We start from the raw sequence: 24,282 nt of genomic DNA on the forward strand, positions 1-24,282 counted from the left end.
CTGACAAATGTGAAAAAACTGAAGGAAGCTATAAACCTACGTGCCGTTAGCACATATGCATCAAAGGGCTTAGACGCACGAAAATAGAAGAGATGACAAGGAATCAAGAAAACTCACCAATTCAAATGACACCAATTAACTCTGCCCCCTAGGTACGGCTGTGGCAATGGTCGTATTCAGGTTCTTGAAAATCCCTGAAAAAGATAAATGAGATCCACTTAACAACAACAACATAATTGCAGTATTCATAATAATAAATTGAAGTGAGATCTCACCTATTAAGATAAGATGATGTATCTGCGACCCCGCGTTTTGGCTGTGTTGGAAATCCTGAAAAAAATTAACGAGGTCGAATTAACAACAACAACAACATAATTGCAGTTTTCATAATAATAACTTGAAGTAAAAGCTCACCTATTAAGATGATGTATCTGCGACCCAGCGTTTTGGCGGTGTTGGAAATCCTGAAAAACAAAAACAAAATATTAATGTGCTCCAGCCAACATCATTGTAGCTTTAATAATAATTTCAAGCACAATCTGCCAAATAAGGAAAGACTAAAGCAAAGGTATAGAGTTAAGTACTGCTACCACCTACACAACAGGGCCTTGTCGTTCGACAAGCAAAAGTAGACAATTCATACCAGTAGTAAAGACCTACAACAAGATACAAAGTTTTCCTACTACCAGCAAGTATGCGTCAACTGAAATCGAGAGATGCCCAAAACTCAAGAAAAGTGCTGGTCAGGTTTATCCAAGTCCTGAAAAACTAAGACGCAAGTTACTGTTAACACACAGGTGGACCTCGATTTGCGCGGATTCAGAACAACGCCAATTTTGAAACCAAAAAGTCAAAAAGTGAAAAAAATATATTTTACTATTATTCACAACATTTTACAATGTTTCTCGTACCGATTCTTATACTAAATCGTAATTCTTACATCGCTCATTTCGAATGAAAATTATAAATACAGTCCTCTCTACAATTACGTATGTCTCGTTAACACGAATTTGCTCCAATGACATCGATGAATCGGAAAAAACATTCGTGAAATGGAAACTTTTGCATATGCGAGTTTGCTCATATGCAATTTCATTCCAGGCCCTTTAAACTATCAAAGGACTAATTTAATCTCTGCGGAGGAACCGAGGTTATTTTTACCACGCGATTTTCAACTGGCCGGCTTCTCAAATGAATGCAACTATCGCATAACAGCAGAGATGACTGTACACATCAATTGCATTAAAGACCCGCAGTCAATCGCGGACCAACGAACTGCCGATTGTAAGCGTGTAAAATATATTTCTTAAATTCCCTTCATTTTATTAAATTATTTCAGACCGTTACAGCAATGCCATTGTATTACTCATCAACGTTTCCGTGCTGGGAACCCACGTCATTGACTTCCCATTCATTTACATAATAAAAGAGTTTCAATTTACTCCGACTCTGATTACGACATTCCGTAAAGCAACGCATCAAGGCGAAAATCGAGGCCTACACGCAATAGCATTCTAATCTTCATAAAAATTTAACGTACTAACTGACAAATGTGAAAAAACTGAAGGAAGCTATAAACCTACGTGCCGTTAGCACATATGCATCAAAGGGCTTAGACGCACGAAAATAGAAGAGATGACAAGGAATCAAGAAAACTCACCAATTCAAATGACACCAATTAACTCTGCCCCCTAGGTACGGCTGTGGCAATGGTCGTATTCAGGTTCTTGAAAATCCCTGAAAAAGATAAATGAGATCCACTTAACAACAACAACATAATTGCAGTATTCATAATAATAAATTGAAGTGAGATCTCACCTATTAAGATAAGATGATGTATCTGCGACCCCGAGTTTTGGCTCTGTTGGAAATCCTGAAAAAAATAAACGAGGTCGAATTAACAACAACAACAACATAATTGCAGTTTTCATAATAATAATTTGAAGTAAAAGCTCACCTATTAAGATGATGTATCTGCGACCCAGCGTTTCGGCGCTGTTGGAAATCCTGAAAAACAAAAACAAAATATTAATGTGCTCCAGCCAACATCATTGTAGCTTTAATAATAATTTCAAGCATAATCTGCCAAATAAGGAAAGACTAAAGCAAAGGTATAGAGTTAAGTACTGCTACCACCTACACAACAGGGCCTTGTCGTTCGACAAGCAAAAGTAGACAATTCATACCAGTAGTAAAGACCTACAACAAGATACAAAGTTTTCCTACTACCAGCAAGTATGCGTCAACTGAAATCGAGAGATGCCCAAAACTCAAGAAAAGTGCTGGTCAGGTTTATCCAAGTCCTGAAAAACTAAGACGCAAGTTACTGTTAACACACAGGTGGACCTCGATTTGCGCGGATTCAGAACAACGCCAATTTTGAAACCAAAAAGTCAAAAAGTGAAAAAAATATATTTTACTATTATTCACAACATTTTACAATGTTTCTCGTACCGATTCTTATACTAAATCGTAATTCTTACATCGCTCATTTCGAATGAAAATTATAAATACAGTCCTCTCTACAATTACGTATGTCTCGTTAACACGAATTTGCTCCAATGACATCGATGAATCGGAAAAAACATTCGTGAAATGGAAACTTTTGCATATGCGAGTTTGCTCATATGCAATTTCATTCCAGGCCCTTTAAACTATCAAAGGACTAATTTAATCTCTGCGGAGGAACCGAGGTTATTTTTACCACGCGATTTTCAACTGGCCGGCTTCTCAAATGAATGCAACTATCGCATAACAGCAGAGATGACTGTACACATCAATTGCATTAAAGACCCGCAGTCAATCGCGGACCAACGAACTGCCGATTGTAAGCGTGTAAAATATATTTCTTAAATTCCCTTCATTTTATTAAATTATTTCAGACCGTTACAGCAATGCCATTGTATTACTCATCAACGTTTCCGTGCTGGGAACCCACGTCATTGACTTCCCATTCATTTACATAATAAAAGAGTTTCAATTTACTCCGACTCTGATTACGACATTCCGTAAAGCAACGCATCAAGGCGAAAATCGAGGCCTACACGCAATAGCATTCTAATCTTCATAAAAATTTAACGTACTAACTGACAAATGTGAAAAAACTGAAGGAAGCTATAAACCTACGTGCCGTTAGCACATATGCATCAAAGGGCTTAGACGCACGAAAATAGAAGAGATGACAAGGAATCAAGAAAACTCACCAATTCAAATGACACCAATTAACTCTGCCCCCTAGGTACGGCTGTGGCAATGGTCGTATTCAGGTTCTTGAAAATCCCTGAAAAAGATAAATGAGATCCACTTAACAACAACAACATAATTGCAGTATTCATAATAATAAATTGAAGTGAGATCTCACCTATTAAGATAAGATGATGTATCTGCGACCCCGAGTTTTGGCTCTGTTGGAAATCCTGAAAAAAATAAACGAGGTCGAATTAACAACAACAACAACATAATTGCAGTTTTCATAATAATAATTTGAAGTAAAAGCTCACCTATTAAGATGATGTATCTGCGACCCAGCGTTTCGGCGCTGTTGGAAATCCTGAAAAACAAAAACAAAATATTAATGTGCTCCAGCCAACATCATTGTAGCTTTAATAATAATTTCAAGCATAATCTGCCAAATAAGGAAAGACTAAAGCAAAGGTATAGAGTTAAGTACTGCTACCACCTACACAACAGGGCCTTGTCGTTCGACAAGCAAAAGTAGACAATTCATACCAGTAGTAAAGACCTAAAACAAGATACAAAGTTTTCCTACTACCAGCAAGTATGCGTCAACTGAAATCGAGAGATGCCCAAAACTCAAGAAAAGTGCTGGTCAGGTTTATCCAAGTCCTGAAAAACTAAGACGCAAGTTACTGTTAACACACAGGTGGACCTCGATTTGCGCGGATTCAGAACAACGCCAATTTTGAAACCAAAAAGTCAAAAAGTGAAAAAAATATATTTTACCATTATTTACAACATTTTACAATGTTTCTCGTACCGATTCTTATACTAATTCGTAATTCTTACATCGCTCATTTCGAATGAAAATTATAAATACAGTCCTCTCTACAATTATGTATGTCTCGTTAACGCGAATTTGCTCCAATGACATCGATGAATCGGAAAAAACATTCGTGAAATGGAAACTTTTGCATATGCGAGTTTGCTCATATGCAATTTCATTCCAGGCCCTTTAAACTATCAAAGGACTAATTTAATCTCTGCGGAGGAACCGAGGTTATTTTTACCACGCGATTTTCAACTGGCCGGCTTCTCAAATGAATGCAACTATCGCATAACAGCAGAGATGACTGTACACATCAATTGCATTAAAGACCCGCAGTCCATCGCGGACCAACGAACTGCCGATTGTAATCGTGTAAAATATATTTCTTAAATTCCCTTCATTTTATTAAATTATTTCAGACCGTTACCGCAATGCCATTGTATTACTCATCAACGTTTCCGTGCTGGGAACCCACGTCATTGACTTCCCATTCATTTACATATTAAAGAGTTTCAATTTACTCCGACTCTGATTACGACATTCTGTAAAGCAACGCATCAAGGCGAAAATCGAGGCCTACACGCAATAGCATTCTAATCTTCATAAAAATTTAACGTACTAACTGACAAATGTGAAAAAACTGAAGGAAGCTATAAACCTACGTGCCGTTAGCACATATGCATCAAAGGGCTTAGACGCACGAAAATAGAAGAGATGACAAGGAATCAAGAAAACTCACCAATTCAAATGACACCAATTAACTCTGCCCCCTAGGTACGGCTGTGGCAATGGTCGTATTCAGGTTCTTGAAAATCCCTGAAAAAGATAAATGAGATCCACTTAACAACAACAACATAATTGCAGTATTCATAATAATAAATTGAAGTGAGATCTCACCTATTAAGATAAGATGATGTATCTGCGACCCCGAGTTTTGGCTCTGTTGGAAATCCTGAAAAAAATAAACGAGGTCGAATTAACAACAACAACAACATAATTGCAGTTTTCATAATAATAATTTGAAGTAAAAGCTCACCTATTAAGATGATGTATCTGCGACCCAGCGTTTCGGCGCTGTTGGAAATCCTGAAAAACAAAAACAAAATATTAATGTGCTCCAGCCAACATCATTGTAGCTTTAATAATAATTTCAAGCATAATCTGCCAAATAAGGAAAGACTAAAGCAAAGGTATAGAGTTAAGTACTGCTACCACCTACACAACAGGGCCTTGTCGTTCGACAAGCAAAAGTAGACAATTCATACCAGTAGTAAAGACCTAAAACAAGATACAAAGTTTTCCTACTACCAGCAAGTATGCGTCAACTGAAATCGAGAGATGCCCAAAACTCAAGAAAAGTGCTGGTCAGGTTTATCCAAGTCCTGAAAAACTAAGACGCAAGTTACTGTTAACACACAGGTGGACCTCGATTTGCGCGGATTCAGAACAACGCCAATTTTGAAACCAAAAAGTCAAAAAGTGAAAAAAATATATTTTACCATTATTTACAACATTTTACAATGTTTCTCGTACCGATTCTTATACTAATTCGTAATTCTTACATCGCTCATTTCGAATGAAAATTATAAATACAGTCCTCTCTACAATTATGTATGTCTCGTTAACGCGAATTTGCTCCAATGACATCGATGAATCGGAAAAAACATTCGTGAAATGGAAACTTTTGCATATGCGAGTTTGCTCATATGCAATTTCATTCCAGGCCCTTTAAACTATCAAAGGACTAATTTAATCTCTGCGGAGGAACCGAGGTTATTTTTACCACGCGATTTTCAACTGGCCGGCTTCTCAAATGAATGCAACTATCGCATAACAGCAGAGATGACTGTACACATCAATTGCATTAAAGACCCGCAGTCCATCGCGGACCAACGAACTGCCGATTGTAATCGTGTAAAATATATTTCTTAAATTCCCTTCATTTTATTAAATTATTTCAGACCGTTACCGCAATGCCATTGTATTACTCATCAACGTTTCCGTGCTGGGAACCCACGTCATTGACTTCCCATTCATTTACATATTAAAGAGTTTCAATTTACTCCGACTCTGATTACGACATTCTGTAAAGCAACGCATCAAGGCGAAAATCGAGGCCTACACGCAATAGCATTCTAATCTTCATAAAAATTTAACGTACTAACTGACAAATGTGAAAAAACTGAAGGAAGCTATAAACCTACGTGCCGTTAGCACATATGCATCAAAGGGCTTAGACGCACCAAAATAGAAAAGATGACAAGGAATCAAGAAAACTCACCAATTCAAATGACACCAATTAACTCTGCCCCCTAGGTACGGCTGTGGCAATGGTCGTATTCAGGTTGTTGAAAATCCCTGAAAAAGATAAATGAGATCCACTTAACAACAACAACATAATTGCAGTATTCATAATAATAAATTGAAGTGAGATCTCACCTATTAAGATAAGATGATGTATCTGCGACCCCGCGTTTTGGCTCTGTTGGAAATCCTGAAAAAAATACACGAGGTCGAATTAACAACAACAACAACATAATTGCAGTTTTCATAATAATAATTTGAAGTAAAAGCTCACCTATTAAGATGATGTATCTGCGACCCAGCGTTTCGGCGCTGTTGGAAATCCTGAAAAACAAAAACAAAATATTAATGTGCTCCAGCCAACATCATTGTAGCTTTAATAATAATTTCAAGCACAATCTGCCAAATAAGGAAAGACTAAAGCAAAGGTATAGAGTTAAGTACTGCTACCACCTACACAACAGGGCCTTGTCGTTCGACAAGCAAAAGTAGACAATTCATACCAGTAGTAAAGACCTACAACAAGATACAAAGTTTTCCTACTACCAGCAAGTATGCGTCAACTGAAATCGAGAGATGCCCAAAACTCAAGAAAAGTGCTGGTCAGGTTTATCCAAGTCCTGAAAAACTAAGACGCAAGTTACTGTTAACACACAGGTGGACCTCGATTTGCGCGGATTCAGAACAACGCCAATTTTGAAACCAAAAAGTCAAAAAGTCAAAAAAATATATTTTACTATTATTCACAACATTTTACAATGTTTCTCGTACCGATTCTTATACTAAATCGTAATTCTTACATCGCTCATTTCGAATGAAAATTATAAATACAGTCCTCTCTACAATTACGTATGTCTCGTTAACGCGAATTTGCTCCAATGACATCGATGAATCGGAAAAAACATTCGTGAAATGGAAACTTTTGCATATGCGAGTTTGCTCATATGCAATTTCATTCCAGGCCCTTTAAACTATCAAAGGACTAATTTAATCTCTGCGGAGGAACCGAGGTTATTTTTACCACGCGATTTTCAACTGGCCGGCTTCTCAAATGAATGCAACTATCGCATAACAGCAGAGATGACTGTACACATCAATTGCATTAAAGACCCGCAGTCAATCGCGGACCAACGAACTGCCGATTGTAAGCGTGTAAAATATATTTCTTAAATTCCCTTCATTTTATTAAATTATTTCAGACCGTTACCGCAATGCCATTGTATTACTCATCAACGTTTCCGTGCTGGGAACCCACGTCATTGACTTCCCATTCATTTACATAATAAAAGACTTTCAATTTACTCCGACTCTGATTACGACATTCCGTAAAGCAACGCATCAAGGCGAAAATCGAGGCCTACACGCAATAGCATTCTAATCTTCATAAAAATTTAACGTACTAACTGACAAATGTGAAAAAACTGAAGGAAGCTATAAACCTACGTGCCGTTAGCACATATGCATCAAAGGGCTTAGACGCACCAAAATAGAAAAGATGACAAGGAATCAAGAAAACTCACCAATTCAAATGACACCAATTCAAATGACACCAATTAACTCTGCCCCCTAGGTACGGCTGTGGCAATGGTCGTATTCAGGTTCTTGAAAATCCCTGAAAAAGATAAATGAGATCCACTTAACAACAACAACATAATTGCAGTATTCATAATAATAAATTGAAGTGAGATCTCACCTATTAAGATAAGATGATGTATCTGCGACCCCGCGTTTTGGCTCTGTTGGAAATCCTGAAAAAAATAAACGAGGTCGAATTAACAACAACAACAACATAATTGCAGTTTTCATAATAATAATTTGAAGTAAAAGCTCACCTATTAAGATCATGTATCTGGGACCCAGCGTTTCGGCGCTGTTGGAAATCCTGAAAAACAAAAACAAAATATTAATGTGCTCCAGCCAACATCATTGTAGCTTTAATAATAATTTCAAGCACAATCTGCCAAATAAGGAAAGACTAAAGCAAAGGTATAGAGTTAAGTAATGCTACCACCTACACAACAGGGCCTTGTCGTTCGACAAGCAAAAGTAGACAATTCATACCAGTAGTAAAGACCTACAACAAGATACAAAGTTTTCCTACTACCAGCAAGTATGCGTCAACTGAAATCGAGAGATGCCCAAAACTCAGGAAAAGTGCTGGTCAGGTTTATCCAAGTCCTGAAAAACTAAGACGCAAGTTACTGTTAACACACAGGTGGACCTCGATTTGCGCGGATTCAGAACAACGCCAATTTTGAAACCAAAAAGTCAAAAAAATATATTTTACTATTATTTACAACATTTTACAATGTTTCTCGTACCGATTCTTATACTAAATCGTAATTCTTACATCGCTCATTTCGAATGAAAATTATAAATACAGTCCTCTCTACAATTACGTATGTCTCGTTAACGCGAATTTGCTCCAATGACATCGATGAATCGGAAAAAACATTCGTGAAATGGAAACTTTTGCATATGCGAGTTTGCTCATATGCAATTTCATTCCAGGCCCTTTAAACTATCAAAGGACTAATTTAATCTCTGCGGAGGAACCGAGGTTATTTTTACCACGCGATTTTCAACTGGCCGGCTTCTCAAATGAATGCAACTATCGCATAACAGCAGAGATGACTGTACACATCAATTGCATTAAAGACCCGCAGTCAATCGCGGACCAACGAACTGCCGATTGTAAGCGTGTAAAATATATTTCTTAAATTCCCTTCATTTTATTAAATTATTTCAGACCGTTACCGCAATGCCATTGTATTACTCATCAACGTTTCCGTGCTGGGAACCCACGTCATTGACTTCCCATTCATTTACATAATAAAAGAGTTTCAATTTACTCCGACTCTGATTACGACATTCCGTAAAGCAACGCATTAAGGCGAAAATCGAGGCCTACACGCAATAGCATTCTAATCTTCATAAAAATTTAACGTACTAACTGACAAATGTGAAAAAACTGAAGGAAGCTATAAACCTACGTGCCGTTAGCACATATGCATCAAAGGGCTTAGACGCACGAAAATAGAAAAGATGACAAGGAATCAAGAAAACTCACCAATTCAAATGACACCAATTAACTCTGCCCCCTAGGTACGGCTGTGGCAATGGTCGTATTCAGGTTCTTGAAAATCCCTGAAAAAGATAAATGAGATCCACTTAACAACAACAACATAATTGCAGTATTCATAATAATAAATTGAAGTGAGATCTCACCTATTAAGATAAGATGATGTATCTGCGACCCCGCGTTTTGGCTCTGTTGGAAATCCTGAAAAAAATAAATGAGGTCGAATTAACAACAACAATAACATAATTGCAGTTTTCATAATAATAATTTGAAGTAAAAGCTCACCTATTAAGATGATGTATCTGGGACCCAGCGTTTCGGCGCTGTTGGAAATCCTGAAAAACAAAAACAAAATATTAATGTGCTCCAGCCAACATCATTGTAGCTTTAATAATAATTTCAAGCACAATCTGCCAAATAAGGAAAGACTAAAGCAAAGGTATAGAGTTAAGTAATGCTACCACCTACACAACAGGGCCTTGTCGTTCGACAAGCAAAAGTAGACAATTCATACCAGTAGTAAAGACCTACAACAAGATACAAAGTTTTCCTACTACCAGAAAGTATGCGTCAACTGAAATCGAGAGATGCCCAAAACTCAAGAAAAGTGCTGGTCAGGTTTATCCAAGTCCTGAAAAACTAAGACGCAAGTTACTGTTAACACACAGGTGGACCTCGATTTGCGCAGATTCAGAACAACGCCAATTTTGAAACCAAAAAGTCAAAAAAATATATTTTACTATTATTTACAACATTTTACAATGTTTCTCGTACCGATTCTTATACTAAATCGTAATTCTTACATCGCTCATTTCGAATGAAAATTATAAATACAGTCCTCTCTACAATTACGTATGTCCCGTTAACGCGAATTTGCTCCAATGACATCGATGAATCGGAAAAAACATTCGTGAAATGGAAACTTTTGCATATGCGAGTTTGCTCATATGCAATTTCATTCCAGGCCCTTTAAACTATCAAAGGACTAATTTAATCTCTGCGGAGGAACCGAGGTTATTTTTACCACGCGATTTTCAACTGGCCGGCTTCTCAAATGAATGCAACTATCGCATAACAGCAGAGATGACTGTACACATCAATTGCATTAAAGACCCGCAGTCCATCGCGGACCAACGAACTGCCGATTGTAAGCGTGTAAAATATATTTCTTAAATTCCCTTCATTTTATTAAATTATTTCAGACCGTTACCGCAATGCCATTGTATTACTCATCAACGTTTCCGTGCTGGGAACCCACGTCATTGACTTCCCATTCATTTACATATTAAAGAGTTTCAATTTACTCCGACTCTGATTACGACATTCTGTAAAGCAACGCATCAAGGCGAAAATCGAGGCCTACACGCAATAGCATTCTAATCTTCATAAAAATTTAACGTACTAACTGACAAATGTGAAAAAACTGAAGGAAGCTATAAACCTACGTGCCGTTAGCACATATGCATCAAAGGGCTTAGACGCACCAAAATAGAAAAGATGACAAGGAATCAAGAAAACTCACCAATTCAAATGACACCAATTAACTCTGCCCCCTAGGTACGGCTGTGGCAATGGTCGTATTCAGGTTGTTGAAAATCCCTGAAAAAGATAAATGAGATCCACTTAACAACAACAACATAATTGCAGTATTCATAATAATAAATTGAAGTGAGATCTCACCTATTAAGATAAGATGATGTATCTGCGACCCCGCGTTTTGGCTCTGTTGGAAATCCTGAAAAAAATACACGAGGTCGAATTAACAACAACAACAACATAATTGCAGTTTTCATAATAATAATTTGAAGTAAAAGCTCACCTATTAAGATGATGTATCTGCGACCCAGCGTTTCGGCGTTGTTGGAAATCCTGAAAAACAAAAACAAAATATTAATGTGCTCCAGCCAACATCATTGTAGCTTTAATAATAATTTCAAGCACAATCTGCCAAATAAGGAAAGACTAAAGCAAAGGTATAGAGTTAAGTACTGCTACCACCTACACAACAGGGCCTTGTCGTTCGACAAGCAAAAGTAGACAATTCATACCAGTAGTAAAGACCTACAACAAGATACAAAGTTTTCCTACTACCAGCAAGTATGCGTCAACTGAAATCGAGAGATGCCCAAAACTCAAGAAAAGTGCTGGTCAGGTTTATCCAAGTCCTGAAAAACTAAGACGCAAGTTACTGTTAACACACAGGTGGACCTCGATTTGCGCGGATTCAGAACAACGCCAATTTTGAAACCAAAAAGTCAAAAAGTCAAAAAAATATATTTTACTATTATTCACAACATTTTACAATGTTTCTCGTACCGATTCTTATACTAAATCGTAATTCTTACATCGCTCATTTCGAATGAAAATTATAAATACAGTCCTCTCTACAATTACGTATGTCTCGTTAACGCGAATTTGCTCCAATGACATCGATGAATCGGAAAAAACATTCGTGAAATGGAAACTTTTGCATATGCGAGTTTGCTCATATGCAATTTCATTCCAGGCCCTTTAAACTATCAAAGGACTAATTTAATCTCTGCGGAGGAACCGAGGTTATTTTTACCACGCGATTTTCAACTGGCCGGCTTCTCAAATGAATGCAACTATCGCATAACAGCAGAGATGACTGTACACATCAATTGCATTAAAGACCCGCAGTCAATCGCGGACCAACGAACTGCCGATTGTAAGCGTGTAAAATATATTTCTTAAATTCCCTTCATTTTATTAAATTATTTCAGACCGTTACAGCAATGCCATTGTATTACTCATCAACGTTTCCGTGCTGGGAACCCACGTCATTGACTTCCCATTCATTTACATAATAAAAGAGTTTCAATTTACTCCGACTCTGATTACGACATTCCGTAAAGCAACGCATCAAGGCGAAAATCGAGGCCTACACGCAATAGCATTCTAATCTTCATAAAAATTTAACGTACTAACTGACAAATGTGAAAAAACTGAAGGAAGCTATAAACCTACGTGCCGTTAGCACATATGCATCAAAGGGCTTAGACGCACCAAAATAGAAAAGATGACAAGGAATCAAGAAAACTCACCAATTCAAATGACACCAATTAACTCTGCCCCCTAGGTACGGCTGTGGCAATGGTCGTATTCAGGTTGTTGAAAATCCCTGAAAAAGATAAATGAGATCCACTTAACAACAACAACATAATTGCAGTATTCATAATAATAAATTGAAGTGAGATCTCACCTATTAAGATAAGATGATGTATCTGCGACCCCGCGTTTTGGCTCTGTTGGAAATCCTGAAAAAAATACACGAGGTCGAATTAACAACAACAACAACATAATTGCAGTTTTCAAAATAATAATTTGAAGTAAAAGCTCACCTATTAAGATGATGTATCTGCGACCCAGCGTTTCGGCGCTGTTGGAAATCCTGAAAAACAAAAACAAAATATTAATGTGCTCCAGCCAACATCATTGTAGCTTTAATAATAATTTCAAGCACAATCTGCCAAATAAGGAAAGACTAAAGCAAAGGTATAGAGTTAAGTACTGCTACCACCTACACAACAGGGCCTTGTCGTTCGACAAGCAAAAGTAGACAATTCATACCAGTAGTAAAGACCTAAAACAAGATACAAAGTTTTCCTACTACCAGCAAGTATGCGTCAACTGAAATCGAGAGATGCCCAAAACTCAAGAAAAGTGCTGGTCAGGTTTATCCAAGTCCTGAAAAACTAAGACGCAAGTTACTGTTAACACACAGGTGGACCTCGATTTGCGCGGATTCAGAACAACGCCAATTTTGAAACCAAAAAGTCAAAAAGTGAAAAAAATATATTTTACCATTATTTACAACATTTTACAATGTTTCTCGTACCGATTCTTATACTAATTCGTAATTCTTACATCGCTCATTTCGAATGAAAATTATAAATACAGTCCTCTCTACAATTATGTATGTCTCGTTAACGCGAATTTGCTCCAATGACATCGATGAATCGGAAAAAACATTCGTGAAATGGAAACTTTTGCATATGCGAGTTTGCTCATATGCAATTTCATTCCAGGCCCTTTAAACTATCAAAGGACTAATTTAATCTCTGCGGAGGAACCGAGGTTATTTTTACCACGCGATTTTCAACTGGCCGGCTTCTCAAATGAATGCAACTATCGCATAACAGCAGAGATGACTGTACACATCAATTGCATTAAAGACCCGCAGTCCATCGCGGACCAACGAACTGCCGATTGTAATCGTGTAAAATATATTTCTTAAATTCCCTTCATTTTATTAAATTATTTCAGACCGTTACCGCAATGCCATTGTATTACTCATCAACGTTTCCGTGCTGGGAACCCACGTCATTGACTTCCCATTCATTTACATATTAAAGAGTTTCAATTTACTCCGACTCTGATTACGACATTCTGTAAAGCAACGCATCAAGGCGAAAATCGAGGCCTACACGCAATAGCATTCTAATCTTCATAAAAATTTAACGTACTAACTGACAAATGTGAAAAAACTGAAGGAAGCTATAAACCTACGTGCCGTTAGCACATATGCATCAAAGGGCTTAGACGCACCAAAATAGAAAAGATGACAAGGAATCAAGAAAACTCACCAATTCAAATGACACCAATTAACTCTGCCCCCTAGGTACGGCTGTGGCAATGGTCGTATTCAGGTTGTTGAAAATCCCTGAAAAAGATAAATGAGATCCACTTAACAACAACAACATAATTGCAGTATTCATAATAATAAATTGAAGTGAGATCTCACCTATTAAGATAAGATGATGTATCTGCGACCCCGCGTTTTGGCTCTGTTGGAAATCCTGAAAAAAATACACGAGGTCGAATTAACAACAACAACAACATAATTGCAGTTTTCATAATAATAATTTGAAGTAAAAGCTCACCTATTAAGATGATGTATCTGCGACCCAGCGTTTCGGCGCTGTTGGAAATCCTGAAAAACAAAAACAAAATATTAATGTGCTCCAGCCAACATCATTGTAGCTTTAATAATAATTTCAAGCACAATCTGCCAAATAAGGAAAGACTAAAGCAAAGGTATAGAGTTAAGTACTGCTACCACCTACACAACAGGGCCTTGTCGTTCGACAAGCAAAAGTAGACAATTCATACCAGTAGTAAAGACCTACAACAAGATACAAAGTTTTCCTACTACCAGCAAGTATGCGTCAACTGAAATCGAGAGATGCCCAAAACTCAAGAAAAGTGCTGGTCAGGTTTATCCAAGTCCTGAAAAACTAAGACGCAAGTTACTGTTAACACACAGGTGGACCTCGATTTGCGCGGATTCAGAACAACGCCAATTTTGAAACCAAAAAGTCAAAAAGTCAAAAAAATATATTTTACTATTATTCACAACATTTTACAATGTTTCTCGTACCGATTCTTATACTAAATCGTAATTCTTACATCGCTCATTTCGAATGAAAATTATAAATACAGTCCTCTCTACAATTACGTATGTCTCGTTAACGCGAATTTGCTCCAATGACATCGATGAATCGGAAAAAACATTCGTGAAATGGAAACTTTTGCATATGCGAGTTTGCTCATATGCAATTTCATTCCAGGCCCTTTAAACTATCAAAGGACTAATTTAATCTCTGCGGAGGAACCGAGGTTATTTTTACCACGCGATTTTCAACTGGCCGGCTTCTCAAATGAATGCAACTATCGCATAACAGCAGAGATGACTGTACACATCAATTGCATTAAAGACCCGCAGTCAATCGCGGACCAACGAACTGCCGATTGTAAGCGTGTAAAATATATTTCTTAAATTCCCTTCATTTTATTAAATTATTTCAGACCGTTACCGCAATGCCATTGTATTACTCATCAACGTTTCCGTGCTGGGAACCCACGTCATTGACTTCCCATTCATTTACATAATAAAAGACTTTCAATTTACTCCGACTCTGATTACGACATTCCGTAAAGCAACGCATCAAGGCGAAAATCGAGGCCTACACGCAATAGCATTCTAATCTTCATAAAAATTTAACGTACTAACTGACAAATGTGAAAAAACTGAAGGAAGCTATAAACCTACGTGCCGTTAGCACATATGCATCAAAGGGCTTAGACGCACCAAAATAGAAAAGATGACAAGGAATCAAGAAAACTCACCAATTCAAATGACACCAATTCAAATGACACCAATTAACTCTGCCCCCTAGGTACGGCTGTGGCAATGGTCGTATTCAGGTTCTTGAAAATCCCTGAAAAAGATAAATGAGATCCACTTAACAACAACAACATAATTGCAGTATTCATAATAATAAATTGAAGTGAGATCTCACCTATTAAGATAAGATGATGTATCTGCGACCCCGCGTTTTGGCTCTGTTGGAAATCCTGAAAAAAATAAACGAGGTCGAATTAACAACAACAACAACATAATTGCAGTTTTCATAATAATAATTTGAAGTAAAAGCTCACCTATTAAGATCATGTATCTGGGACCCAGCGTTTCGGCGCTGTTGGAAATCCTGAAAAACAAAAGCAAAATATTAATGTGCTCCAGCCAACATCATTGTAGCTTTAATAATAATTTCAAGCACAATCTGCCAAATAAGGAAAGACTAAAGCAAAGGTATAGAGTTAAGTAATGCTACCACCTACACAACAGGGCCTTGTCGTTCGACAAGCAAAAGTAGACAATTCATACCAGTAGTAAAGACCTACAACAAGATACAAAGTTTTCCTACTACCAGCAAGTATGCGTCAACTGAAATCGAGAGATGCCCAAAACTCAGGAAAAGTGCTGGTCAGGTTTATCCAAGTCCTGAAAAACTAAGACGCAAGTTACTGTTAACACACAGGTGGACCTCGATTTGCGCGGATTCAGAACAACGCCAATTTTGAAACCAAAAAGTCAAAAAGTCAAAAAAATATATTTTACTATTATTCACAACATTTTACAATGTTTCTCGTACCGATTCTTATACTAAATCGTAATTCTTACATCGCTCATTTCGAATGAAAATTATAAATACAGTCCTCTCTACAATTACGTATGTCTCGTTAACGCGAATTTGCTCCAATGACATCGATGAATCGGAAAAAACATTCGTGAAATGGAAACTTTTGCATATGCGAGTTTGCTCATATGCAATTTCATTCCAGGCCCTTTAAACTATCAAAGGACTAATTTAATCTCTGCGGAGGAACCGAGGTTATTTTTACCACGCGATTTTCAACTGGCCGGCTTCTCAAATGAATGCAACTATCGCATAACAGCAGAGATGACTGTACACATCAATTGCATTAAAGACCCGCAGTCAATCGCGGACCAACGAACTGCCGATTGTAAGCGTGTAAAATATATTTCTTAAATTCCCTTCATTTTATTAAATTATTTCAGACCGTTACCGCAATGCCATTGTATTACTCATCAACGTTTCCGTGCTGGGAACCCACGTCATTGACTTCCCATTCATTTACATAATAAAAGAGTTTCAATTTACTCCGACTCTGATTACGACATTCCGTAAAGCAACGCATTAAGGCGAAAATCGAGGCCTACACGCAATAGCATTCTAATCTTCATAAAAATTTAACGTACTAACTGACAAATGTGAAAAAACTGAAGGAAGCTATAAACCTACGTGCCGTTAGCACATATGCATCAAAGGGCTTAGACGCACGAAAATAGAAAAGATGACAAGGAATCAAGAAAACTCACCAATTCAAATGACACCAATTAACTCTGCCCCCTAGGTACGGCTGTGGCAATGGTCGTATTCAGGTTCTTGAAAATCCCTGAAAAAGATAAATGAGATCCACTTAACAACAACAACATAATTGCAGTATTCATAATAATAAATTGAAGTGAGATCTCACCTATTAAGATAAGATGATGTATCTGCGACCCCGCGTTTTGGCTCTGTTGGAAATCCTGAAAAAAATAAATGAGGTCGAATTAACAACAACAATAACATAATTGCAGTTTTCATAATAATAATTTGAAGTAAAAGCTCACCTATTAAGATGATGTATCTGGGACCCAGCGTTTCGGCGCTGTTGGAAATCCTGAAAAACAAAAACAAAATATTAATGTGCTCCAGCCAACATCATTGTAGCTTTAATAATAATTTCAAGCACAATCTGCCAAATAAGGAAAGACTAAAGCAAAGGTATAGAGTTAAGTAATGCTACCACCTACACAACAGGGCCTTGTCGTTCGACAAGCAAAAGTAGACAATTCATACCAGTAGTAAAGACCTACAACAAGATACAAAGTTTTCCTACTACCAGAAAGTATGCGTCAACTGAAATCGAGAGATGCCCAAAACTCAAGAAAAGTGCTGGTCAGGTTTATCCAAGTCCTGAAAAACTAAGACGCAAGTTACTGTTAACACACAGGTGGACCTCGATTTGCGCAGATTCAGAACAACGCCAATTTTGAAACCAAAAAGTCAAAAAAATATATTTTACTATTATTTACAACATTTTACAATGTTTCTCGTACCGATTCTTATACTAAATCGTAATTCTTACATCGCTCATTTCGAATGAAAATTATAAATACAGTCCTCTCTACAATTACGTATGTCCCGTTAACGCGAATTTGCTCCAATGACATCGATGAATCGGAAAAAACATTCGTGAAATGGAAACTTTTGCATATGCGAGTTTGCTCATATGCAATTTCATTCCAGGCCCTTTAAACTATCAAAGGACTAATTTAATCTCTGCGGAGGAACCGAGGTTATTTTTACCACGCGATTTTCAACTGGCCGGCTTCTCAAATGAATGCAACTATCGCATAACAGCAGAGATGACTGTACACATCAATTGCATTAAAGACCCGCAGTCCATCGCGGACCAACGAACTGCCGATTGTAAGCGTGTAAAATATATTTCTTAAATTCCCTTCATTTTATTAAATTATTTCAGACCGTTACCGCAATGCCATTGTATTACTCATCAACGTTTCCGTGCTGGGAACCCACGTCATTGACTTCCCATTCATTTACATATTAAAGAGTTTCAATTTACTCCGACTCTGATTACGACATTCTGTAAAGCAACGCATCAAGGCGAAAATCGAGGCCTACACGCAATAGCATTCTAATCTTCATAAAAATTTAACGTACTAACTGACAAATGTGAAAAAACTGAAGGAAGCTATAAACCTACGTGCCGTTAGCACATATGCATCAAAGGGCTTAGACGCACCAAAATAGAAAAGATGACAAGGAATCAAGAAAACTCACCAATTCAAATGACACCAATTAACTCTGCCCCCTAGGTACGGCTGTGGCAATGGTCGTATTCAGGTTGTTGAAAATCCCTGAAAAAGATAAATGAGATCCACTTAACAACAACAACATAATTGCAGTATTCATAATAATAAATTGAAGTGAGATCTCACCTATTAAGATAAGATGATGTATCTGCGACCCCGCGTTTTGGCTCTGTTGGAAATCCTGAAAAAAATACACGAGGTCGAATTAACAACAACAACAACATAATTGCAGTTTTCATAATAATAATTTGAAGTAAAAGCTCACCTATTAAGATGATGTATCTGCGACCCAGCGTTTCGGCGTTGTTGGAAATCCTGAAAAACAAAAACAAAATATTAATGTGCTCCAGCCAACATCATTGTAGCTTTAATAATAATTTCAAGCACAATCTGCCAAATAAGGAAAGACTAAAGCAAAGGTATAGAGTTAAGTACTGCTACCACCTACACAACAGGGCCTTGTCGTTCGACAAGCAAAAGTAGACAATTCATACCAGTAGTAAAGACCTACAACAAGATACAAAGTTTTCCTACTACCAGCAAGTATGCGTCAACTGAAATCGAGAGATGCCCAAAACTCAAGAAAAGTGCTGGTCAGGTTTATCCAAGTCCTGAAAAACTAAGACGCAAGTTACTGTTAACACACAGGTGGACCTCGATTTGCGCGGATTCAGAACAACGCCAATTTTGAAACCAAAAAGTCAAAAAGTCAAAAAAATATATTTTACTATTATTCACAACATTTTACAATGTTTCTCGTACCGATTCTTATACTAAATCGTAATTCTTACATCGCTCATTTCGAATGAAAATTATAAATACAGTCCTCTCTACAATTACGTATGTCTCGTTAACGCGAATTTGCTCCAATGACATCGATGAATCGGAAAAAACATTCGTGAAATGGAAACTTTTGCATATGCGAGTTTGCTCATATGCAATTTCATTCCAGGCCCTTTAAACTATCAAAGGACTAATTTAATCTCTGCGGAGGAACCGAGGTTATTTTTACCACGCGATTTTCAACTGGCCGGCTTCTCAAATGAATGCAACTATCGCATAACAGCAGAGATGACTGTACACATCAATTGCATTAAAGACCCGCAGTCAATCGCGGACCAACGAACTGCCGATTGTAAGCGTGTAAAATATATTTCTTAAATTCCCTTCATTTTATTAAATTATTTCAGACCGTTACAGCAATGCCATTGTATTACTCATCAACGTTTCCGTGCTGGGAACCCACGTCATTGACTTCCCATTCATTTACATAATAAAAGAGTTTCAATTTACTCCGACTCTGATTACGACATTCCGTAAAGCAACGCATCAAGGCGAAAATCGAGGCCTACACGCAATAGCATTCTAATCTTCATAAAAATTTAACGTACTAACTGACAAATGTGAAAAAACTGAAGGAAGCTATAAACCTACGTGCCGTTAGCACATATGCATCAAAGGGCTTAGACGCACCAAAATAGAAAAGATGACAAGGAATCAAGAAAACTCACCAATTCAAATGACACCAATTAACTCTGCCCCCTAGGTACGGCTGTGGCAATGGTCGTATTCAGGTTGTTGAAAATCCCTGAAAAAGATAAATGAGATCCACTTAACAACAACAACATAATTGCAGTATTCATAATAATAAATTGAAGTGAGATCTCACCTATTAAGATAAGATGATGTATCTGCGACCCCGCGTTTTGGCTCTGTTGGAAATCCTGAAAAAAATACACGAGGTCGAATTAACAACAACAACAACATAATTGCAGTTTTCAAAATAATAATTTGAAGTAAAAGCTCACCTATTAAGATGATGTATCTGCGACCCAGCGTTTCGGCGCTGTTGGAAATCCTGAAAAACAAAAACAAAATATTAATGTGCTCCAGCCAACATCATTGTAGCTTTAATAATAATTTCAAGCACAATCTGCCAAATAAGGAAAGACTAAAGCAAAGGTATAGAGTTAAGTACTGCTACCACCTACACAACAGGGCCTTGTCGTTCGACAAGCAAAAGTAGACAATTCATACCAGTAGTAAAGACCTACAACAAGATACAAAGTTTTCCTACTACCAGCAAGTATGCGTCAACTGAAATCGAGAGATGCCCAAAACTCAAGAAAAGTGCTGGTCAGGTTTATCCAAGTCCTGAAAAACTAAGACGCAAGTTACTGTTAACACACAGGTGGACCTCGATTTGCGCGGATTCAGAACAACGCCAATTTTGAAACCAAAAAGTCAAAAAGTCAAAAAAATATATTTTACTATTATTCACAACATTTTACAATGTTTCTCGTACCGATTCTTATACTAAATCGTAATTCTTACATCGCTCATTTCGAATGAAAATTATAAATACAGTCCTCTCTACAATTACGTATGTCTCGTTAACGCGAATTTGCTCCAATGACATCGATGAATCGGAAAAAACATTCGTGAAATGGAAACTTTTGCATATGCGAGTTTGCTCATATGCAATTTCATTCCAGGCCCTTTAAACTATCAAAGGACTAATTTAATCTCTGCGGAGGAACCGAGGTTATTTTTACCACGCGATTTTCAACTGGCCGGCTTCTCAAATGAATGCAACTATCGCATAACAGCAGAGATGACTGTACACATCAATTGCATTAAAGACCCGCAGTCAATCGCGGACCAACGAACTGCCGATTGTAAGCGTGTAAAATATATTTCTTAAATTCCCTTCATTTTATTAAATTATTTCAGACCGTTACAGCAATGCCATTGTATTACTCATCAACGTTTCCGTGCTGGGAACCCACGTCATTGACTTCCCATTCATTTACATAATAAAAGAGTTTCAATTTACTCCGACTCTGATTACGACATTCCGTAAAGCAACGCATCAAGGCGAAAATCGAGGCCTACACGCAATAGCATTCTAATCTTCATAAAAATTTAACGTACTAACTGACAAATGTGAAAAAACTGAAGGAAGCTATAAACCTACGTGCCGTTAGCACATATGCATCAAAGGGCTTAGACGCACCAAAATAGAAAAGATGACAAGGAATCAAGAAAACTCACCAATTCAAATGACACCAATTAACTCTGCCCCCTAGGTACGGCTGTGGCAATGGTCGTATTCAGGTTGTTGAAAATCCCTGAAAAAGATAAATGAGATCCACTTAACAACAACAACATAATTGCAGTATTCATAATAATAAATTGAAGTGAGATCTCACCTATTAAGATAAGATGATGTATCTGCGACCCCGCGTTTTGGCTCTGTTGGAAATCCTGAAAAAAATACACGAGGTCGAATTAACAACAACAACAACATAATTGCAGTTTTCAAAATAATAATTTGAAGTAAAAGCTCACCTATTAAGATGATGTATCTGCGACCCAGCGTTTCGGCGCTGTTGGAAATCCTGAAAAACAAAAACAAAATATTAATGTGCTCCAGCCAACATCATTGTAGCTTTAATAATAATTTCAAGCACAATCTGCCAAATAAGGAAAGACTAAAGCAAAGGTATAGAGTTAAGTACTGCTACCACCTACACAACAGGGCCTTGTCGTTCGACAAGCAAAAGTAGACAATTCATACCAGTAGTAAAGACCTACAACAAGATACAAAGTTTTCCTACTACCAGCAAGTATGCGTCAACTGAAATCGAGAGATGCCCAAAACTCAAGAAAAGTGCTGGTCAGGTTTATCCAAGTCCTGAAAAACTAAGACGCAAGTTACTGTTAACACACAGGTGGACCTCGATTTGCGCGGATTCAGAACAACGCCAATTTTGAAACCAAAAAGTCAAAAAGTCAAAAAAATATATTTTACTATTATTCACAACATTTTACAATGTTTCTCGTACCGATTCTTATACTAAATCGTAATTCTTACATCGCTCATTTCGAATGAAAATTATAAATACAGTCCTCTCTACAATTACGTATGTCTCGTTAACGCGAATTTGCTCCAATGACATCGATGAATCGGAAAAAACATTCGTGAAATGGAAACTTTTGCATATGCGAGTTTGCTCATATGCAATTTCATTCCAGGCCCTTTAAACTATCAAAGGACTAATTTAATCTCTGCGGAGGAACCGAGGTTATTTTTACCACGCGATTTTCAACTGGCCGGCTTCTCAAATGAATGCAACTATCGCATAACAGCAGAGATGACTGTACACATCAATTGCATTAAAGACCCGCAGTCAATCGCGGACCAACGAACTGCCGATTGTAAGCGTGTAAAATATATTTCTTAAATTCCCTTCATTTTATTAAATTATTTCAGACCGTTACCGCAATGCCATTGTATTACTCATCAACGTTTCCGTGCTGGGAACCCACGTCATTGACTTCCCATTCATTTACATAATAAAAGACTTTCAATTTACTCCGACTCTGATTACGACATTCCGTAAAGCAACGCATCAAGGCGAAAATCGAGGCCTACACGCAATAGCATTCTAATCTTCATAAAAATTTAACGTACTAACTGACAAATGTGAAAAAACTGAAGGAAGCTATAAACCTACGTGCCGTTAGCACATATGCATCAAAGGGCTTAGACGCACCAAAATAGAAAAGATGACAAGGAATCAAGAAAACTCACCAATTCAAATGACACCAATTCAAATGACACCAATTAACTCTGCCCCCTAGGTACGGCTGTGGCAATGGTCGTATTCAGGTTCTTGAAAATCCCTGAAAAAGATAAATGAGATCCACTTAACAACAACAACATAATTGCAGTATTCATAATAATAAATTGAAGTGAGATCTCACCTATTAAGATAAGATGATGTATCTGCGACCCCGCGTTTTGGCTCTGTTGGAAATCCTGAAAAAAATAAACGAGGTCGAATTAACAACAACAACAACATAATTGCAGTTTTCATAATAATAATTTGAAGTAAAAGCTCACCTATTAAGATCATGTATCTGGGACCCAGCGTTTCGGCGCTGTTGGAAATCCTGAAAAACAAAAGCAAAATATTAATGTGCTCCAGCCAACATCATTGTAGCTTTAATAATAATTTCAAGCACAATCTGCCAAATAAGGAAAGACTAAAGCAAAGGTATAGAGTTAAGTAATGCTACCACCTACACAACAGGGCCTTGTCGTTCGACAAGCAAAAGTAGACAATTCATACCAGTAGTAAAGACCTACAACAAGATACAAAGTTTTCCTACTACCAGCAAGTATGCGTCAACTGAAATCGAGAGATGCCCAAAACTCAGGAAAAGTGCTGGTCAGGTTTATCCAAGTCCTGAAAAACTAAGACGCAAGTTACTGTTAACACACAGGTGGACCTCGATTTGCGCGGATTCAGAACAACGCCAATTTTGAAACCAAAAAGTCAAAAAGTCAAAAAAATATATTTTACTATTATTCACAACATTTTACAATGTTTCTCGTACCGATTCTTATACTAAATCGTAATTCTTACATCGCTCATTTCGAATGAAAATTATAAATACAGTCCTCTCTACAATTACGTATGTCTCGTTAACGCGAATTTGCTCCAATGACATCGATGAATCGGAAAAAACATTCGTGAAATGGAAACTTTTGCATATGCGAGTTTGCTCATATGCAATTTCATTCCAGGCCCTTTAAACTATCAAAGG

The 24,282-nt window shown here is 37.3% G+C and overlaps 1 protein-coding gene and 1 long non-coding RNA gene across 6 annotated transcripts in view; one reads left to right on the top strand and one right to left on the bottom strand.

The window, feature by feature from the left end:
- The window catches only part of LOC147874732 (uncharacterized), a 206,041-nt gene that overhangs the window by 71,437 nt on the left and 110,322 nt on the right, over positions 1-24,282 (top strand). The window lies entirely within an intron of this gene.
- On the bottom strand, positions 9,368-23,493 carry LOC147874733 (uncharacterized). The gene is made up of 14 exons (XR_015533865.1): positions 23,437-23,493; positions 23,264-23,355; positions 15,855-15,904; positions 15,716-15,770; positions 15,543-15,634; positions 14,297-14,346; positions 14,000-14,212; positions 12,755-12,804; positions 12,458-12,670; positions 11,212-11,261; positions 10,915-11,127; positions 9,678-9,727; positions 9,539-9,593; positions 9,368-9,457 (listed from the first exon to the last, which is right to left on the bottom strand). It is a non-coding gene; the product is annotated as an uncharacterized LOC147874733 (long non-coding RNA).

This window comes from Zootermopsis nevadensis, unplaced genomic scaffold (assembly GCF_977971745.1).
Source record: "Zootermopsis nevadensis isolate Lab colony 2312 unplaced genomic scaffold, Znev_1.0 Znev_ptg000006l, whole genome shotgun sequence".
Lineage (NCBI taxonomy): Eukaryota > Metazoa > Arthropoda > Insecta > Blattodea > Termopsidae > Zootermopsis > Zootermopsis nevadensis.